Genomic DNA, 21,713 nt, shown 5'->3' on the forward strand with positions numbered 1-21,713 from the left:
ATTACTAACATAATTAGTCATGTCTTGTGTACCTCATGGAATATTCCATGAGAACTGGAACTTTTTATTTCTACTGTTTTACCCTAATGCCTTAATCACAATGTGGTACATAACAGGTTGTTGCTAAATATCATTTGAATAAATGGTGACTTACACATGAAAAAAACACAAAAATTAAAAACAAACAAAGAAACGGTAACAATGAAAAACTTTCCCAGACATATCAGGGTCATTTCTGATTTCTTCCGCATCTAGACTTCGGATGAGACTAGGCTATGTTCCTAAGTTGTTCCTTCTTCCACTGAATTCTGCTTTCATCTCCAAGCACTTTAGTCAAACTGATCACCCGAAGGTAACCAGAGGCTTCCTGTTGATCAGATGCAGTGCAGATTCTCCACTCCCATGTTTTTTTTAAAATTAATTAATTATTTTAATTGACAGAGTTGATTTCCAATATTGTGTTAATTACTGCTGTACAACAAAATGATTCAGTTATACATACATATACATGTACATTCTTTTTTAAAATATTCTTTCCCATGATGGTTTATCATAGGATTTTTTTTTTTTTTTTTTGCTGTACACGGGCCTCTCACTGCTGTGGCCTCTCCCATTGTGGAGCACAGGCTCTGGATGCACAGGCTTAGTGGCCATGGCTCACGGGCCCAGCCGCTCCGCGGCATGTGGGATCTTCCCGGACCGGGGCACGAACCCGTGTCCCCTGCATTGGCAGGCGGACTCTCAACCACTGCACCACCAGGGAAGCCCTATCATAGGATATTGAATATAGTTCTCTGTGCTGTACAGTAGGACCTTGTTGTTTATCCATTGTATATATAAAAGCTTACATTGGCTCCCATGTTAATTGACTTTACATGAACCCTGACACTGTCAACCACCTCTTCTAACCCCTTGACCTCCATCCTTTAGAGTCTCTCCTCTTCTGGCTCCTCCTCCCCTATCCACCTCTCAAAAGCAAGTGTTTCTCAAGATTCCGTGCCTGCTCTCCTTCTGGTCAGACTACATTTTCTTCCGTGTCATCTCATTTAGGTCTAAATCTTTGGATATCATGTCTACATTGATAACTTCTAAATCTGGCTTTCTAGCCCTCATTTCTTCCCTGATTACTGAAGACTGTTGAAAAAAATTTGCAGGTGGCTATGCATCCAGACCCTTTAAACTCAACAGCACATACATCCAATTTATCTCCCCAATTTATTTTCCCATCTAAACTTGCTTCTTCCCCTGCATCCCTCATCTTTGTTAACTACATCCATGTTTGTTTGTTTGTTTGTTTGTTTTTGCGGTACGCGGGCCTCTCACTGTTGTGGCCTCTCCCGTTGCGGAGCACAGGCTCCGGACGCGCAGGCTCAGCGGCCATGGCTCACAGGCGCAGCTGCTCTGCGGCATGTGGGATCTTCCCGGACCGGGGCACGAACCCACGTCCCCTGCATCAGCAGGCGGACTCTCAACCACTGCGCCACCAGGGAAGCACGATCCATCTTAAAGCTAGGCAAGCTGGACCCCTTTGACATGTTCCCCACCTTCACTCTCATCATCTGACCAACCCAATACCCAAATGTTTCCTAAATTATACCTTTTCTGTTTTTATCACATTATTCTAATGAGGGTTTGGATTATTTCATTAGTCTCCTGGGTTCTAATCTCTTGCTTCTCCAAAGCATCATTTCCTCTGATTCTAAAGCTATCTTTTTAAATCATAGTCCAAACTATCTCACCTCTTCTTGCTTTCAACAGCTTCTCATTGTCTGAATGATTAAATCATCGCTCCCAAGCCTGGCCTTCAATGTCTTCCATTATGTGATATATCCCTTTAGGTTGCTCTCCCACAGTGTGTCTTCATGCACCCTACATGCAGTTGAAGACACACCAGAATACACAGCAGGCACCCTCAGGTCCCCTGACTTTCGCTCGTGCTCCTGTCCATATCAAAATGGCCCTAGGGTTTCTCTGTTCTGTCCCTTGTTCTGCTCCACAACTTTCCTGAAGTCTTTCTTGATACTTCCAACAGAATTATCTGCTCGAAACCCTATAACATATTGTAACGGACACAGCATGGTAGACGGGAAAGAGCCCTGATTTAAACTCGATGACCTGAGTTTAAATTCCTCTGTCACTGGCAAGTTTTGCAGCTCACTGTGGCTTCCAAGTGGCCCGGAAAGACTTCGCCACCCCCATGCCTACACTCTCAGGAAATGGCAGCTCCATTCTTCCAGTTGCTCAAGTCACAAACCTCGTAGTCATTCTTGAGTCTTCTCTTTTTCCCACACCTTACATCGAATCCAGCAGCAAATAGTGTTGTCTGTGCTTCCTAAATAACCTGTAATAAGACCGCTTCTCGCAACCTCCCCTGAGGTCTCCCAACCACCTGAGTCCACGCCACCTTGCTCCCTTGTCTGGTTATTTGCAGGAGCCTCCGCCCTGGTTTTCCTGCTTCCGTCCATGTCCTGCTTCAGCCTCTTGTCTGCACAGCATCTGCAATGATCCTGCTGTCCTGTGTCAGGTCTCATGCCTCTGCTCAAAACTCTGTGATTATTTTCTGACTCACGCATCAGTGTACAAAGATGAAGACGTGACTGATCTCCCAGCATCCTCGTTTTTCTCTCCTTATCTCCTACTACTCTTTCCCTTTCCCACCCTTCCCTCGTGGTTCCTTAAACATGCCAGGGACAGTCCAGCCCAGCCCTAGGCCTTGAATTTCCTCTTCCCCAGATAGCCATACTTCTCAGAAAAATGCTCCTTGGCCAAAAACATCATGAAAATCTGTTGGTAATAAAGACAATAGATTATTGTCTACTTATATAAGTATTTATTCCACAAGCAGGTAGAGGGGGACGTAAGTCACATTGATTGACCTCATTGAACTGGGTATTGAGTTAGAATGATTTCATTGTGTGACTTAGTTCTCATAGTAATCATGGAGCCCATTTTATAGGAAAAGAAAGCCAGGTTCAGAGATTAAGTCATTTGCCTGTAAGAGAGAAGAAGAGCTAAGATTTGTAGTAGGGCTTCACGTCAATGCCCAGGCACTGCTCTTTTTTTTTAATATTCACAATTTATTATTATTATTATTACTTGCACCTACTGTCCACCAGGACCTGTGCAAGAGGCTTCAGATACTGTAATGAATGGAAAGTTGTATTTTGCTCAGCGCGCTCAGTCTAGGGGGAGAGCCATCCTTCTGAGAGGTTCTGGCAGCCGGCCAGCATGCCATAACAGGAGGCAAGGGTGTTGGTAGCAAAACCCAGAGCCCTCTGGAGGGAACCAGCAGTCCTTCCCATGGGAAGTGATGATGTGTGCAACCCAGCACCAGAGAGAAGGTGGTGGGAGTCCTGGGAGGATCCCCCTCGCAGCAGGAACAGAGCAGTTCAAGCCACTGCTGGGAGGGGTCAGCCGCTCTGCTGTTCCCTTGTACCCTGTGTGTTAGAAAAGAGCTATTCCTCCAGTGTCAGCATCCTCGCTAATTACGGGGCAATAGTTAAAATGATTGCCTCAGTGAGAGCCCAAGGTTGCCAGATCTTCCTTTTTTCTCCCACCCCCCAAAGGATCTTGAAATTTGCATACTTTTGTGAAATCCCCTAATGGTTAAATGTCGGCAGTTGGTTCCTTTGTATTAGAATAGCAGCTTGCCAAATGACACGGGTCTCCTGCAGGCCAGGCGTGGTCCCTCTGGCCCTACTTTGTGGATCTGGCAATGGGGAGAGAGTGGACTAGTAAGCAGGTGAGCCAACCCCAAGGGCTCGGAGAGGGGGTGACCTCACCGCAATCTCCGGGACCCTGCACTGGTCCTGGGAGTGAGTGCTGAAGGCAGCGTTCATATTCCTGTCCCCTCGCCACCAGACCAGCTGTGTCCCTCAGCATCCTCTCTGCTGAAACCCGTGCCCCCACCTGCAGGCAGGCTCCCCAGAAATCCCTCCCCGTAGTCTAGGAGGGGTGTGAGAGTGTCCTGCACCGCGATAAAGGGACAGCGTAGGAGGAATACATTCTGGACATCTCATTGTGTGTTCTCCTGGAGAAACGCACAGTGAGCAGAGATTGCGGGCACCATGGTCAGCAGAGGGGCCGTGGGAAGGGGACTCAGGCTGGGTTCAGGAGGTTCGTGGAAGACAGTGACTCTGAGGCCCTCACACGGGCTCTTCTAAAACAATCTCAGAAGGGCTCCTTCCCCTTTTTCATGAACGTGTTTCTTACAGCAAAGAGTTTTTCAAAAATACAAAATTCAAAAGTGGAGCAACTCAGGAAGATTCTTTTGACCTCTAACATGTTCCCGTTTCTCAGCAGTGGGCTGATCTTTCTAAAACACGCGTCAGATTATGTCTCCACCTACTTAAAGTCCTCTGATGGCTCCTTTTAGAAGGTTCATTGTGGCCCCCAACCAGAGTGCCTTATGGCCTCACGCTGGCTCCTGTCTGGCCCCTCCTCCTCCTTCCCTTCCCTGCGCCCCTGCCCCCTTCCCCCCATCATGCCAGGTGGGCCTCCCCATGGGAAGCTCCTGTGGTCCAGCACCTCCGGGCATTTCACACCTCAACCTTCCACCTGTTCCCTTTTCCTGCTTCCTCCCACCCCCAGCTTCCAGCCTTACTAACCCTGTCCTTTAGAACTCAGTTCAAAGGCCACCTCTTCCAGGAAGCCTTCCTACCTCCCTCTTGTCTGATTCAGGTGGGTTTCTGTGTCCTATCAAGCATGCTACCCGCCTCCAACACCGCCTTTTCAAACTGATAGTACTTGTAGGATTTTTTGCCCCCCCTCACCCCTCCCCACACCCACTCATTAGGCCATAAGCTCTTTTGAAGACAGGAGGAGTTCTTGTTTGAGTTTTTACCCCGATCCTCACGGATACGTCATACACCAGCATGCCCTCTGAACGATGGCTCCACTCTCCCCTTGTGAGCCCTGCCTTTTTCTATCCGCCTCCCTCCTCTTTGGTCCACGTGGTATAGAATACATCCCGTTGCTTCTCCACTGCTTTCTCATCCCAGAACACGCTTAAACCTTCGAAGGAGTTCTGCTCTGAGTTACCAGTCGAGGGCCTGATAATGGGTCCTTCTGTGCAGCCTTACTCTTCTCCTTTTCCATGAAAATCTCACAAGGGATACAGATGTGGGCATTTGTGCATGAAGCCTAAGGAACTGTAGAACCCCTGCGTCTAGTGTTTTAACTCTGCTGTTGTCAGTCCTCCCAACAGGCCCCTGAAGGCGAGTACCCATATTTTACAGATGAGGAAACTGAGACTCAGGCAGGTTGAGACCCTAGTTCAAGGTCAGGTGTCTAGGGAAGGACTGAGCCCATGCACTGCCTTGCCTTCTTCATCAGAGGTGGGCAGCGGGGAAGGGAACCTGCAAGTTAAGGGGCACAGATGGGCCTGAAGGGATGAAAGCAGGACAGAGAGCCTAAATGCCCCAGGGGCTGGGCAAAGCGAGACCCACTCAGGGAGGACAGGGACAGTGGCCCCAGGCTTTAATTTTCTTTATGCCTTCCTTTTCACCACTGCTGTTCCTGCCATAGCAGACCCTGTTTGCTTTACAAATTTAAATAATTTTTTTATTGAGTTAATGCCGATTTCCGTGCAATTGTAAGAAATAAGAACGAGCTATCCCATGGACCATTCACCCAGTTTTCCCCACTGCAAAACCACACATAGCATCACAACCCGGGCTACTGACATTGAAACACTGCTGCTCTTATTCAGATCTCTCATTTTACTTGCATTTGTGTCTGTGTGTTGTGGTGCATGTATGTATTTAGTTCTGTACACACGTGTAGCATCGTGTATCCACCACCACAGTCAAGACACAGACTATTTCCATCACCAAAGCTCCCTACTATTGCCGTTTTATAGCTACACCCACTTCCTGGTAGGGGAAAGCACTTCAACCCTAATCTGTCCCCTGTTTCTAAAATGTTGTCATTTCAAAATGTTCTATGAATGAAATCGTTCAGTATTTCACCTTTGGGGTTGGCTTTTTTTTCACTCAGCATAATTCTGTGGAGATTCATCTATGTTGACCCTATGTTTGACCATGTGGGCGAGGTGGGAATCAGCTGGCTAAAGTATATTCAGGATTTTGTGTCCCTGATGGCATATGGCTACAAACCTGGGCTTTGGAGTAATAGTACTGGAATTCATATTCTAAATCTGCTGCTCATTAGCTGTGTGGCCTTTGCAAGTTTCTGAACTTCTCAGCCACAGTTTACTCATCTTTAAAATGGGGATAATCATAACAGCTATCATGTTTTGAGCATTTAATACGTACCAGCACTGTTTCAAACATTTTACATATAAGAATTAATTGTCACTAATATTCCTATTTTGTTGATGAAAAACTCAGAAACATGGAGAGGTTAAGTAACTTGCTTAAGGTCATGCAGTTAGTTAGGGGTGTAACCAATACCAGCCCGGTCTCACTCCAGTGTCCATGCTCTCAACTGTTTAACCGCTAGGCTAAAGTCTCAGGACATATACCCTGGAGTATCTGCCTGTTGGGTTTGTTAGGATGATTTTTTAAAAAGTCCATATAAAGGAAATTGTCTCATTAAGTTAGATGATGTATTTAAAGCCTCAATGCTTGGCACGTTCATGTTCAGTAAATGCTACCAAATGAATTATTATTATTATTAACATCCCCATGATCATTATTTGACTTTTCACTTGGCTGCCAAGATGCATTTAAAATAAATGGATTCCCAGTTGTCTTTTACTTTAACTCTCATCATAAAATCCGTTGAAAAGTATGCAGTTGTTTCTAATTCAAAAATTTCTTTCTGGCATTTCCAACCTCAGTGTTTTGCAGTAACAGGTACTTCGATATGTATAGTTTCTAAGCCGTGTCAGCAAAAAGCCGTTCTGGTCAATTTTAAAAAATTCAATGTCGAGTGCAATTTATTTTTCCATCTTGCAAAGTCCTAAAATGTATTAGGAATAACTAGATCTTAAGAACCTACGAATTCAGTTTTAAAAATTAATGTGAAATAGTGTCGAGTATAAGAATGTGCGTAACTGGGACGGTATATAAAATACTTGTGTCCCCCAGAAAGATCGAGACATTTAAATTTTTATATCAGTGCTGAATGCTTCTTCAACAACAGCAGTGTGTCATTTAATACAGCAACAACATGAAACTCTGCAGGGGGTGAGTGTTCAGATACTTTATGTTGCCTCCCCTGCGTGTCTTTTTCATGTTGGCCCCATGCTGAGTAGCAGCCTTCTGTTTAACCTGTCTTAAGGGCCTCAGTTGCTGAAATCAAGATCTCCATTGTCAAAAACTTGATTTTGTCTTATAACATGCCCTACTAAGACCCTTGCTTGTGAGAGTTTTGGTAGACTGAACTTCCCTGTAATATAAAAAACATCCTTCAGGTTTGGCTGTTTTCCTATTTCCAAATCCACAACTCCATTCTGAAATCTGAGTTTCTTCCCTAGAAAAGCTTTTATTTTTCTTCTTTATAGTAGGTTTTCTCTTTTCTAACATCACCACACCTGTGTCATATTATCCTGTAAATTCATATTGAGTGCAAATGTATTTTTCTCTTTGTGGGATATAAAGTAACATGTATTCAGAAATATGAATCCATTTCTGCCGAGTATATGCAATCAATCATTTCATGAATGAATGAAACTTTGGTCCTGTTCTGGTATTTTCAAACAGCTTCTTCATAATATTGCTAGATATTGATAAATTAGTATGCCATCAACCTGTCCAGACATGGCTCCCTTATGTAACAAGGATGTGTTTTATAACAGTTTTCCTCTGAAAGATTTTAAGTACAATTAGAGAATGAAATAGGTACGTGTGGATAAATAAATAATTTTAGACTAGAAGGCTACTATGAAGAAAAATCAGAAGTGAATTCTACAATGGACAAATACTGTTCCTAAAGGCTGTTGGTTCACGGGGCTTGTGGATTTGCCTTCCAAAGATGAACCAGCTGTTTCTCACCTCTGTGAGCAACTGGGAGCATACGGTGAAACTCAATAATTTTAGTATATAACACCTTTCACTCAAGCATCTCCAAAGACCTAATAGATGCTGAGCTCCTGCTAGACATCAACTCAATGCCACTTTTCAGAAAACAAGCCATGCTCTCAATCATATAAATCTGAAGATTTTGGTGGTGATAAGTCTGCCAAGTAATTTTGGCAATTCTTCTTTTTATCAGGTATTCTCGGGGTGAGGGTTGTGAGCTAAATGCTGCATAAACAGAATCTCGAAGATTGCTGCAACATCCCCAATGCCAGAGCCACGTGAATAGCACACTCGTCACACTATTGGAAAACCTGAAGCCTCTGTCTACATCTGGGCTTTAAAAAAAAATAAAATAAAATAAAGTCTTAACTCCACACTCCAAATTCTACCTCAGTTTCCCATTTAAGCATAATTAGAGCTTTTTCTGTTTTTTAACTGGCTCAACAGTACTGCTCCCTACTATTGAAACCCTCTTTCTCTCCACTCCTGTTTCCAAACTATTGTTTAACCACAATTGCTCATCATCATCCTGGGAAGTCTGCACTGTGCAATTATCCCACACTTTTTCCATCCTTCTCCGCTACCAAAGACTCAATAGTGCTCATTTCTCAAGGACTTCAGCACCGTCCTTGATTTAATAAATATTTAGTGTAGGTCTACCATGCTAGGGCCAGAGAAAAGATGGTTATTCTGCTCCCTGCTCTATTAGAGTGTAGATTGGCAGGAATACGTACTCATCTATATCTGTGTTTCTCTTGGATTCAGCTGGGCGTAATTTTCACATGCTCACCGAGCCTATGCACATGCAAGTGTTCCATGATCATAAGAAACGTGTTCAATTTATAAATGTTGACAGGTCTTGACTCTTAATAAGAGTTGCATGGATGTTTGAGTCTGTAACAGGGGCACACATTGAGAATCTGCTTTTACCTTCTGAAAGCTGTATTAGGTCATAGATAATATGTTACTCTGTTCATCTTTGGACTTTTGAAGGATAGTATTTCAGAATGAGATTGTTAATCATGTTTTGAATAATATACAGAAATAAACTAGATGTGTTAATGCTTTATTAACTACTAAGATCTGCCAGAGTTGTGTGTGTGTATCACTGAAAGCATGTAGTAAGTACCTACCTGCAAGCATTAAGGGCTGTGAAGGAAGAACGCAGGGCTCAAGAAGAACACCTGCGGGGCACTTGACCTAGTCTGAGAGTCAGGTCCTGGGGGGGATGAGACTGCAATGGAGATGGGATGGATCTGGGTTAGTAGGTCAGAGGTAAGTAAGAGTGATGCCGCCAGAGGGAGCAGCACATCGAAAGCGGCATGGGTGGTACTGCAAGAAGGCCACTGATACGTGACTGCAGAGAGCAAGGGGGATGGTTTGAGATGAGTCTGAAGAGGTGGGCAGGGGTTGAATCATCTGGCCTTTAGAGCCACATGAAGGATTTTGGCCTTTATTGTATTGGGTGTCCATTTTCCAGTCTCTACCATCTCCCACCATTATTCTCCAGGACCTCAACCTCCCTTCTATTGATTGTTCTCAAGTACTGGTCTCGTGATTCCTCAGCCTCTCCCACTACTACTCCAGAGCTGGTGTGGATATAGCAGATAACACAAAAATTGTTAATCTCGGTGCTGGGTAGAGAATGCTAGCTAAGGAAGGGACCAAACAGAAAAGGCCTCACAGAAAATGTGATATTTGACCATCAGCATTTCTACAGGTAGACATGGGCCTCATAAGCCATACCCAGATGTTGATGTCACTCTATGCAAAGTTGGCCATCACAGGTTTAACAAAGGGTGGGGATGTGATCAGTTTGATCTCTTAGAAAGATACTTCTTTGAGGTAATTGGGAGAATGGACCAGAGCAGGGAGGGACCAAAGATTAAGCATTCAATAAGGAATAGGTCTCGATAGTTTAGGTCAGGCATAAGGAGGACCCAAAACTCAGGGACTAAGTTGGCAAAAAGAGTGCTAGATGGAAGAGATTTTCGAGGAGAAGGATGTACAGGATTTGAGGACCAAGGAAATCCAAGGGTGACTTACAAGAGTTCCTTCTTGGATGAGAATATGAATAATGAAGGTAATATAAGAAGCGGTGATGACAGAAGGAAGGATACATTTGGGGGTGAAAAAGGATAAGTGAATGGGGGTGAGGAAGAAGAATTAGTGAACTCTGAGACAGGTTGGGTTCAATGTCTGTGACTGACAGGAAATCCAGACTATATTTAATTTCCCAACCCCCATCTCTCCTCATATTTCTTCCTCTAATAGTTCACCAGTGACCCATTTCAGTCAATTCTAGGACTTCGGTTGACAAAAGACTTCCAGATTTACATTTCTAGTTTCAACCTCTCTCCTGAGCTCCAGGTATGCATTTCCAGATTCCTGCTGCACATCTATACCAGAGGGCTCGCGGGGACCTCAAATTCAACATATTTAGTCGGAGCTCCATGTCCCTTTCAAAGACCCCTATCTCATTTAAGGTATCTCTCTTTACCTACTCCCCAGGACTCAAAACCGAAGCATTAGTTTCAATACCTCCTCTATCATCCACACCTCCAAACCACTGCCAAGTTCAGATGATTCTATTTCTATGGCTTGCTAAACTTTGTTTCCCTTCCTCGCTATTGATACTACTCTTGCCTTAGTTTGTGCCTTCATTATGACTCAACTATCCTATGACCAGTCTCTCCTCCTTTCATTCCATCCTACACATGGATGCCCAACCCATTCTCCCAAAGCTCAGATCATCTAATCATGTTTCTTCTAGGCAAACAATCACAACACAAACAAACCAACCGAAAGACAAGAACAACAGAACCACGCAGACACACAACTTTGATAATCCTCCTTTGCCTAATAAAATGTCCAATTGATTTTCAAAGAAGATGTGTTCTTTCATGCTTTGTTTCTAGCCTCTGTTCCCCGTTTTCTTCCGGCATGCAATTTCCTGCACCGAGTGCTCCGTTCAACATAATCTGCTTGCTATCTTCCTACCTTATTGATTGGTTGACTCCTATAACCTGTGTGATGCTCAGAGCACAGGAGGCACACTCAACAGGTGCATTTGTATTTAGAACCGAGGTAAAAATAACTGTGTCCGAGTGGATGGATAATTTCAACTTTCTAGGGATGGAGCAAAATAGCAGCGAAAAAGGTTTAAGATTTATTTCCTTTTACAGATTCATTAACATTTAAAAGTAAGCTTGAAATCTACAAACAATAAATGCTGGAGAGGGTGTGGAGAAAAGGGAACCCTCTTGCACCGTTGATGGGAATGTAAATTGATACAGCCACTATGGAGAACAGTATGGAGGTTCCTTAAAAAACTAAAACTAGAACTACCAAACGACCCAGCAATCCCACTACTGGGCATATACCCTGAGAAAAACATAATTCAAAAAGAGTCAGGTACCACAATGTTCATTGCAGCTCTATTTACAATAGCCAGGACATGGAAGCAACCTACGTGTCCATCAACAGATGAATGGTTAAAGAAGATGTGGCACATATATACAATGGAATATTACTCAGCTATAAAAAGAAACGAAATTGAGTTATTTGTGGTGAGGTGGATGGACTTAGAGTCTGTCATACAGAGTGAAGTAAGTCAGAAAGAGAAAAACAAATACCGTATGCTAACACATATATATGGAATCTAAAAGAAAAAAAAGATGCTATTAGGGGTGGGACAGGAATGGAGACGCAGGTGTAGAGAATGGACTTGGGGATGCAGGTAGGGGGCAGGTTAAGCTGGGACGAAGTGAGAGAGTGGCATGGACATATATACGCTACCAAATGTAAAATAGATAGCTAGTGGGAAGCAGCCGCATAGCACAGGGAGATCAGCTCAATGCTTTGTGACCACCTAGAGGGGTGGGATAGGGAGGGTGGGAGGGAGACGCAAGAGGGAGGGGATATGGGGATATATGTAAATGTATAGCTGATTCACTTTTTTATGAAGCAGAAAGCAATTGTAAAGCAATTATACTCCAATAAAGATGTTAAAAAAATAATAAAAGTAAGTTTGAAAGTAACTGTTAGGACATGTGTCCTTCATCAGAGTGAAGGAAAACTTTTATCTTGAAGCTTAGGTTGAAATAAAGCACAGCCCTCAGGTTCTAGACATCTTGGTTATATAAATAGTTTTATAGATTTGTACACATTTGCTTGTAGGGCAACATGGGCAGTGGAAGGAATGCATCACTTTGGGACCTATTGTTTGTCAGTTCATTCTTAATTTTCTTTTCTTTTTTTCCCTCCTCCCCCGCTCCTCCTCTCACTCCCTGTCCCCTTCTTCTCCTTCCTCTCCTTCCCTGTCCCCTTCTTCTCCTTCCCCGTCCCCTTCCTCTCCTTCCTCACCTTCCCCATCCCTTTCTTCTCCTTCCTCTCCTTCCCTGTCCCCTTCCTCTCCTTCCTCTCCTCCCCGTCCCCTTCTTCTCCTTCCTCTCCTTCCCTGTCCCCTTCTTCTCCTTCCTCTCCTTCCCCATCCCCTTCTTCTCCTTCTTCTCCTCAACTACAACGTATAGGAATCTATTCCTCTTTTCCAAGGAAGTTAAAATTATTAATTAGATTATGCCCAGTATGTGCTTTGCTCATTTCAGAAATGCATTATGTACAATTAAAATTTGAAATGTCCTCAGATATACAAATTAAAAATACAGATAAGTGGAATACTAAATCCCCAAACCTCATTTTAGGACATTTAACTTCAACTGTCCCCCATACTAAACATTTTAGGAGCTCTGTTATAAATAGTGGAATGGTATGTTTCATATTGTAACCCCTTTCCCCTTAGTATCAGGAAAATGTATAATTATAGAAGAAAACTAGATACAATACCAGCAACAAGGGTTATCAGTATTCTACAACCTGGATGTTCAGATATTGATGGAGTTGATTATAAATACTAAACTATGTAAAAAAAATGTTTTGACTAATTTTCCCAATTTCCTTTGAGCAATATTTGTTTAGAATCCAGGAGTATTAGGGATCTTCATTTCATAGCTGCAGAGTGACCCAGAAAGTAGGGTGATTTGTCTAATATCCTGTAGTTAGCTGGTGGCATTGCTGGGATATCATCTGGATGAGCAGTAATTTCTAATTTAGAGCTGGGGCGGCCATTTCTATGACATCTCCCTGAACAGTTAGGTTCTGGGCCCAGAATGTGTAGGAAGCTCATCAAAGATCATGATGTGTATAATAATGCTGCCCATTTAGATTGCCCTGAATGCCATGTTTTTACTTTCTTCTCTGGGTCAATGAGATGGTGATAGAGGCAAGGATGGTAAACAACTGCAGTCAGAACTTGTTCTCTCCCTGAAGTTTCAGAGAACCACTTTTATACATCATATATTTCAGATTATATTTGAAAAATGAAGCTTGGCTGAATAAATAAATAGAAGTCTAGAGAGCCTTTGTCTTTTTCTGTCTCCTGAGTGTGCTCAGTTCTTCTCAGTGATCTTATGAACAATAAATATTTTACTTTTTTTAAGGTAAGGATCAGTCTAAGGAGTAGATGAACTTCTCATGTGGCTAAAGCCTGTATATCATTGTAACAAGAGACTCTCATTAAAAACTTTCTAGAAACAAGTTCTTAATGTGTACTTGATTAGGAAAATAAATTAATCATACGTGCCGGCTATTTAATATTGTAATTAGGTATATATATATAGATACATCGTCAACATGACACTAACACTTATTGGTAATGAATACATCATTAATGATCATAGATACTGTGAGGATCTTCCTTCATTCTTATTAATGCTTTATTGTGGAAAGGTGGAAAGTTCATTAGACCATATGTATATGTATGTGCGTATATATAATATACATATATTTTTTAGGTTAAGCTAAATGTTTCTACACTTTCTTTCTTAGCTATTTTCTCAACATAAAATGATGCTCTTCCACAGCTTTGGAAAGAGCAAAGGATGCTTTTGGAGGAAGAAGTGCCTTGTAAGGAGGGAACCTGGTGTCATGTGAGGGAAAGGAACACGGGGACAGGGAGAAGAGATCAGTGGATATGCGTATGAGAGACCTGAGTGTGACCTGAGGGGCCTTTGAGGTCATTACCTCACCAAGTACCTCTCTTCACTTCTTCAGTATCATTACACAAAATTCAAAATTAAGTAACAAGCAAGGTCAGACAGGACTAGAGCAGGATGCTGTTTTCTCTCCATTACAGTAAGATCTTCTTTCCTTCACTCAGCCCTTTATTGCCTCTTCTCTTTTCTTGCCCTTTTCAGCTCTGTTTCATCTTTCCACTGCTTGAAGCTGTTGTTTGTGTTGTCTGTGGAGTGGAAACGATAACTCTGAGTTTATAGGCCTGGTCATACACGAATGAGCACAAAAGTGGCTTTACCCATGGTTTCAAGGGCAATTAGTCTGGCAGGCTAACGCCCATGGAATAATCTTTCCAAAAAGAAAGAAAAAGAAAAAAAAATAACCCTGAATAAACACATTTTCTACCAACACATTTTCTAACTTCAGGGGTATTCTACTAAATAGACAAAGCCCTTCAAAATTAGACTTTAAAAAATCTTTATTCCATTTAATTTAAGGAAAAAACACTGGTTTCTACATAACTTCTTTCTCCAATAGATTATTTGTGTGCCAGATTCAAAAGCATATCTTAAGTTGTACAGGACCATGAGTGTCTGGGAGGGAGATGGGGCAGTGTGGCTTCTATATTTCTATGCTGTTGAGTTTTAATGCCAAATTGTTTTAGGAAAATCACATTGTCCTGAATCACTCATGTAGAATCTATTTGGTTGTAGGTCATGTTGGTTTACATTAACATTATTTTAATTTTTGAATAAATCAGGATCTTTCCAGAGGTTTAATAGTCTGTCTTAAGGAAGCTTTGTTCCAAATAGGCCTCAAAGGCTCATAGGACTATTTTTTTCATCTGTGATATATTTATTTGTGTTGATTTGCATGAATATAGCAATGATTTGCATGGGGGAATGAGGAGATAACTAAGAAAACATGGTAATGTTTTCTTGGTTATCTTTCCCCTGAGTAAACATAGATTCCTATGAAGAAACACAGTGGATAGTATTGGTCATTACCTTAAATTCTGGTGTGCATATTTCTGGCATTTTTCTCCAAAATGTGTTCTGACTGTTAAATTCTCTTCTTCCCAAATTATTCTTAAAGAGACAATCCTCTTGCATAGATAAAGGCAAATATAAGGTGCCTTTTCTTTAAAACATAAGAGCAGCCCAAATAAAGGATCTGTAAGAATAGAAAATGAATCCTTAAAATTAATCTAGGAACAGGAGATAGATCAAATGTTTCCAATTTATCTTGGAATTTGACATATGGCCTATTTACAATAAAAGATAATTGGGGTCAGACCCGATGGTCTTGTGGATTCTTCTGGCCACCCACCTCGCTTAGTACAGACTTTACAGTGTCAGGTAGCAGGTGCTATGGATAGGCAATTAGCACCAAACTCATGGTTTTTAATCATTTTTTATAAGGCACATCCGTGTGGTTTTTGTTGTTGTTTAACTTGCTGTATTTCTTAGCCTAAACACTATGAGAGTTTTACACAACCATGATTAGAATCATTACTCCCTAATTTTTTCAATATACTTCAATAATTTGAATTAAATACACCTCACTAGGTAGAATCCTTTGCCACTTTTGTGTTAGGGTTTTGTGAGATATTGAAGTGGACTGAAGTGGAGAATTATGATATTTAAAAATTTTCCTTTATTTGAAAGATGGTACTCAATGAATAAGTATTTTTGCTAACCTACATTTTGTGAAAAATTGCCTCAAGTACCAAATCCTTCATGCCCCTCCTCTGTAATACAAAACACAAAGGACAACAAGATCTAGTTCCACCTTTTTCTGATCGTTAAGAATGATATTCAAAGAGCTACTGATAATGGAAAACTTGGCTTTCAATGCAAAACTTGGCCTTCCCTGAAACTTCTGCATATCATAGAGACAGGCCTGTTTATATATCTATCTATCTATCTATCTATATATATATATATATGTGTGTGTGTGTGTGTGTGTGGTTTAGAGATGAATGGTCAGGGTAGATGTATGTATGTTGTGTGTGTGTGTGTGTGGGGAAGATATAACTGTATCTGTTCCCTTCTTACTAGAACTACTATCAGCTATTAAAACAAGAAGGACTCCCATGGTTATTTGGGGCTAGTGAATATTAGCCCACTTGCACACGTGTTTTGCCCTTGGGCCAGCTTCTGTCGGTACACTTCTGTGCATACATATTTAGCTCTGAGAATCCTTGATCTTGCCATTTTCCAGATAGAGGTATGAAGATTTCAAGTGAGTTAGTTTTGAATAAAGGATCTGAAAGAACAGATCTGATATGATCACAAAGTATCTCATGACTTTGTAAGCTAGTTGCTTTTCCTTTAAATTGCAAAGTTTATGGATTCCATGCTTAATAATGAAATCACATGCAGTGTAATTTTTATTGACTGTGGATGAAAACTAAACTCAATGGGAATATTTAACTGACATCATCCGTTTCTCCCTGTGTACATTTTTTAAAATTCATTTAACAAGTATGAAATGAATGTCAACTGGTGAGATGGAAAAACAGGTGGCCTGCAAGCTGCTACTTCCTTATCTTGAGCTCAGAGCAGACATCACTAATCAATCATCTGTAGTCTCTCTTGGTGGAGTCTAGTTGTGAATTCCTAGCTTTTCTCAAAGTACTTCCTCAGACAGACACTGCCACTAAAGTGAAGATGGGAAATAAGACATTTGTTATTCCTGATCTGTAATTTACTCAGCTCTGTGCTAGACATTGTAGGGAAACATGAGTATGAGATATAATTCTTTGAAGAGTTTATAATCTACTTAAGGAATAACAAAAACAAATGAAACAATTAGAGAGCAGCATAAGGCTTCAGATTTAATTTAAACTGAATTGTAATTAGAAGAGGGAAATATTTTAATCATCTGTCATATATTTAACCACACAGCAGCAATAATGTTTTATGCATTCTGATCTAGTAGTTCCAAATTTTATCTGTTCATTTCTTCACTTTATCAATAATTCATGGCATTTGGATTGCTCTTGGAAAACATCTCTGTGTCCTTGGACACAATTCCTTAGATGTTGTGAAAATGATTTTGTTTTCTTTGTTTCTCTGTGTTAGCTTCATTTCAGGATTAACTTGGCTGAAAATCAAAAGATAGATAGCCCAATCAAAAGTTACAATGTGTTCATAAATTTCAAGGGCTTCGAATGTTTATGTTCAGAGATGTCTGTGAAGAGCTAATGAAAAGCTGAACTTATAATAAAATCTCCTTAAATCAGATTAATTTGGAGTTTATGATGATTTGGTCAGCGTCTGGGTGGATGGTTACCAGTATGTTAAGTATTTGAGAGGACTTAGAAAAAGTTAATGCTGCAAATGCAGTAATAAGATAAATTCCTTAATTATGTAAGAGAACAAACCATTTTTAACAATTTTAGAAGCATCTGCCTTACTTTTTCAGTGTAATTGCATGTAATCAGAGACGTGGCTTTTGAATACTTTTTTGTTGTTGTTGTTGTTGTTGCATTACACGGGCCTCTCACTGTTGTGGCCTCTCTCGCTGCAGAGCACAGGCTCTGGACGCACAGGCTCGGCGGTCATGGCTCACTGGCCCAGCCGCTCCGCGGCGCGCGGGATCCTCCCAGACCGGGGCACGAACCCATGTCCCCTGCATCAGCAGGCGGACTCTCAACCACTGCGCCACCAGGGAAGCCCTGAATACTTTTTTGATAGTAGTAATTATAAATCCTTCTACTCATTAGTAAACTATGACCTTTTCTAGGCATTGTTTCCTGACCTCACTAGAATTCCATTATGTATTTAGAAATAACATCACATTTCATTAAAAAAACTTATAATTCAGAAATTATGCATTTTTTTTGACTTCTTATGTAGTGTGAGATACTATTTTGGTATTGGTGGTTTTCTTTACTTTATTTCCTTTAAAAAAATTATTTCCCCATCATACTTTAAACTCCGAAAAGAGGCACTGGATCTTAAAGGTCCTGGAAACCAGGTGGCTTAAGATTAGATATGTAGACAGCATTATGGTCCTAGCCCCACTTCCTTCAGGAGTGAGGTAGTAGAAAAAATAGGAACTTTGAAGTCAGTCAGCCCTGAGGCCACATCTCAGGTTGGTCTTATTCTCTAGGTGTGTAAATGCAGAGACTACATTTCTTTCTCCATTTATGAAGTAAGGATAACTTCTGGCATCACAGGAAGTTATTAAGTCATGATTTAGTATAATCACTTTCCTAAAAACTGTGATATAGGACCTGTATATTAGTTAATATTCTTTTGTTTATAAGAAAAATAAAAGGATTCTGGCTAGCTTTACATAAAATCAATTTACTGTAGTTTCTGTATGTCTCTCTGTCTGTCTCAGAATTGAAGGTATTGCTAAATCTTGGGCAGGGCACATGCCAGAGCAAGGTTGGGGTTCTCAGCAGTAGGATTTCATGAATATTTTCTTCAAGACGCTGCATTAATGAGACTCAGCTTCAGCTCTTCTCTGTGTTCTATGTTTAAATTTCCGAGGGAAGCAGAAACTCTGTGATGAGTCTCAGCAACCTGTGTCTCAACAACCCCTACAGATGATTCCAATGATTGCCTAAGTTTGAGAGCTTACTGGTCTAACGCAACCCCTCTCCTTCTTCCCTGCCCCATCTCTGCTGCCTCTATTTAGAGGGGACTAGAACCAGAGAAAAGTTCACTCCCTGAAGGCCCTTGTGATTCTGCATGTATAAGATAACTGCGGTCTTCCGAATCCTTACTACTGGCATCATAGTACATGCAGGTGCCCTATGGAGGTTCCTCAGGTTTTAACTATATTCCTTCTACATGCCATGGGGAAGCAGCCACCTTATTTTCCCTATGCTGTGAGAAATCTCCCAGCAAAAACCATGATCTGTGCCCCCCACCCCCCATTCCTCAAATTGCATATGGAAGACTTGCCTTCTAATGCAATGGAATCATTATTTATCTTCTAGGAATAAGCATTTCTCTTTGGGGCACTAAAGTCTTAAATCAACGGAGTTTAAAATCTTGGCCAGGAATCAGTTACTTGGCAAATGGATCATTAGGTACATTCATGAGAAGCACTAGCTCCACCTACCCAGATGGCTTCCCAGATTTCTTATATTCTAACCATTAAAGAAATGGCAATATAGTTAGGCTACAGGCCTAGAGTACATGTTGCATCCCTCAAGACAGCATCCTAGTATTGCCAGGTATTATCACTGAGTCATAAGGTCAATGTCATCTTTCTAAAAGGTCATCTCCTTCTGGATGACACTGAAAATTACAAGACTATGAATGTCATCGGGATTAGCACATTATCACACTATGTAAAAATCAAAGCAGCATGTAAGAGATTCAGTAAATACTTGTACAAGGATGATGACAAAGGAAGTGACATTAAATCCAAAATAACTGATCTTGATCATTAGGACAAATCGCTGGTCAAGCTATGGGAAAGTCTCAAGGGAATCGACCTATCTATCACATATTCTCTATGCCTGTTTCCTTGTTTGCAAAATGAGGATAATACCTACTTGACGGCATTCTTGTTTTACAAACCAACAGTGTTTAGCATAAAGTTAGGACATTAAATATTAATTCCTTTTCTCTTAATTTTTTCCTACCACCTTATCATCAAACTAGGTCTGAGGAAGAAGAGATGTAGCAGCATGGGAAACAGCATTGTGAAAGATTAGCACTTTGTCACTTACTAGCATTTGGACTTTGAAATAGTTTTCTTTCCTGGTCTCATATGTAAAGCCAGGGATTTGAAACACATGACCAATGGCAAAATTATATTCTAAGATACATGTTCGTATCATTAGCAGTCAGGAGTCTAGAATCTAGTATAGTAGAAAGTTAGGATCAAAGAGATCTGTATATAAATCTTGAGTCTGAATGACTCTAAATCCTGATCCCGACCTCTGGCTTTTTCACTTGATAGCTGGGTGAGCCTCCCGAGGCCCTCTGAATCTCTGAGTCCTCGCGTGTAAATGTCGGGATAATGTCCTACCTTATACGGCTGCTATTAGGCGTAAGCGAAGAAGTTATGTAGAGTATCTCGAGCACCACTCTTCAGTGTAGCAGTCTCTGTGATGACGTCAGTGTTCTATCTGCTCGGCCCAATATGGCAGACACTAGGCACATATGGTTATTAAGCCCTTGAAATGTTGCTAGTGCAACTGAAAAACTAAATTTTACATTTTATTCAATTTTAATAATTTAAAGTACTAGTTCAAAAATGCCTGAGTCCTTTTTATAATTTTTTTAAATTTTATTTTTACTTATTAATATAAAGTTCTAAAAGTCTTAAAATTGAATGTAAATGCTATGGCTTGCATGTTTGTATCCTCCCCAAAATTCATATATTGAAACCTAAAGCCCAATGTGTTGGTGTTAGGAGGTGGAGCCTTTGGGAGGCGATTAGGTCATGAGGGTGGAGCCCTCATGGGTTAAATTAGAGGCCTTGTAAAAGAGACCCTATAGAGCTCCTGTGCCCTTCCACAATGTGGGGACACAGCAAAAAGACCACCATCTATGAGCCAGGCAGTGGACTCTCACTAAATACTGAATCTGCTGGTGCCTTAATCTTGGACTTCCCAGCCTCCAGAACTATGAGGAATAAATTTCTGTTGTTTATAAGCCACGCAGTCTATGGCATCCTGTTATAGCAGCCTGGGCAGATTAAGACAGTAAATAACAAGTAGAATACAATCCATAGATTTTTTTCCCCCATCTGATCCTCCTCCTCCATAAAACAGAAGCCTGGAGGAGAGTACGGGGCTGAAAAGGCTGGTAAAGAAGGCAATGTCCAGGGGAGAAAGTGAACTTAATATTGGGCAGATCCCATAAGCATATTAATCCAAAGGGACAAGTGAGGGTCAGAGAGTCTAGTAGTGAACCCAGGGGTACAAGCCAGGGATACCAAGGATGACTGTGGAGGAATTCCCCAACCACAGGGCTCTTCACAGGTAAACAGGGAGTTAGGAGGGTCAGCTACTCTCAGGTGGGACATTCACTGACGCACTGAGATCTAGTACCAGACATCGGCAAGAACCTAGAACTGAACTCTGCTTTGAAGAGCAAAAGCCTAGAAAATTGAAATTATTTGTTCAATGTCACGCAAGTGGTTACTGGCAGATTGAGAGTTAGTATCCCCTGCAAACTAGCCAGTCATTATGATAGACACAGCACAGGGAAATATAGCCATTATTTTGTAATATATAGCTTTAAAGGGAGTATAATCTATAAAAATATTGAATCACGATGCTGTACACCTGAAACTAACATAATATTTAGTTATAACTAAACATAACTCTTATAACTATAACGTAAATCAACTATATTTCAATTTAAAAAATGGGCATTTGGTTTTTACTGATGATCAACATGTTCACAAAGGTCATTCCAAGGAATGATATAAAAGCAATGACATCAGAGAATAACAAAATGAAATTCTTTCTGGGATAATTAATTACAGAAATCGTAGGCATACAATGGCTCAAACTTCAGTGATCCCCAAATCTAATTCTCATAATCCTATCAGCAGTATCACTTTACATTTCCAGTGAACAATTTACTAGTAAGGAACGATAGATAAAAAATTATGAAGACTTCATTGCCTTTACAATAAGCACTAGAAGGCATCTACTGCATGTTGCAAAATATC

Source organism: Orcinus orca, chromosome 17 (genome assembly GCF_937001465.1).
Source record: "Orcinus orca chromosome 17, mOrcOrc1.1, whole genome shotgun sequence".
NCBI lineage: Eukaryota > Metazoa > Chordata > Mammalia > Artiodactyla > Delphinidae > Orcinus > Orcinus orca.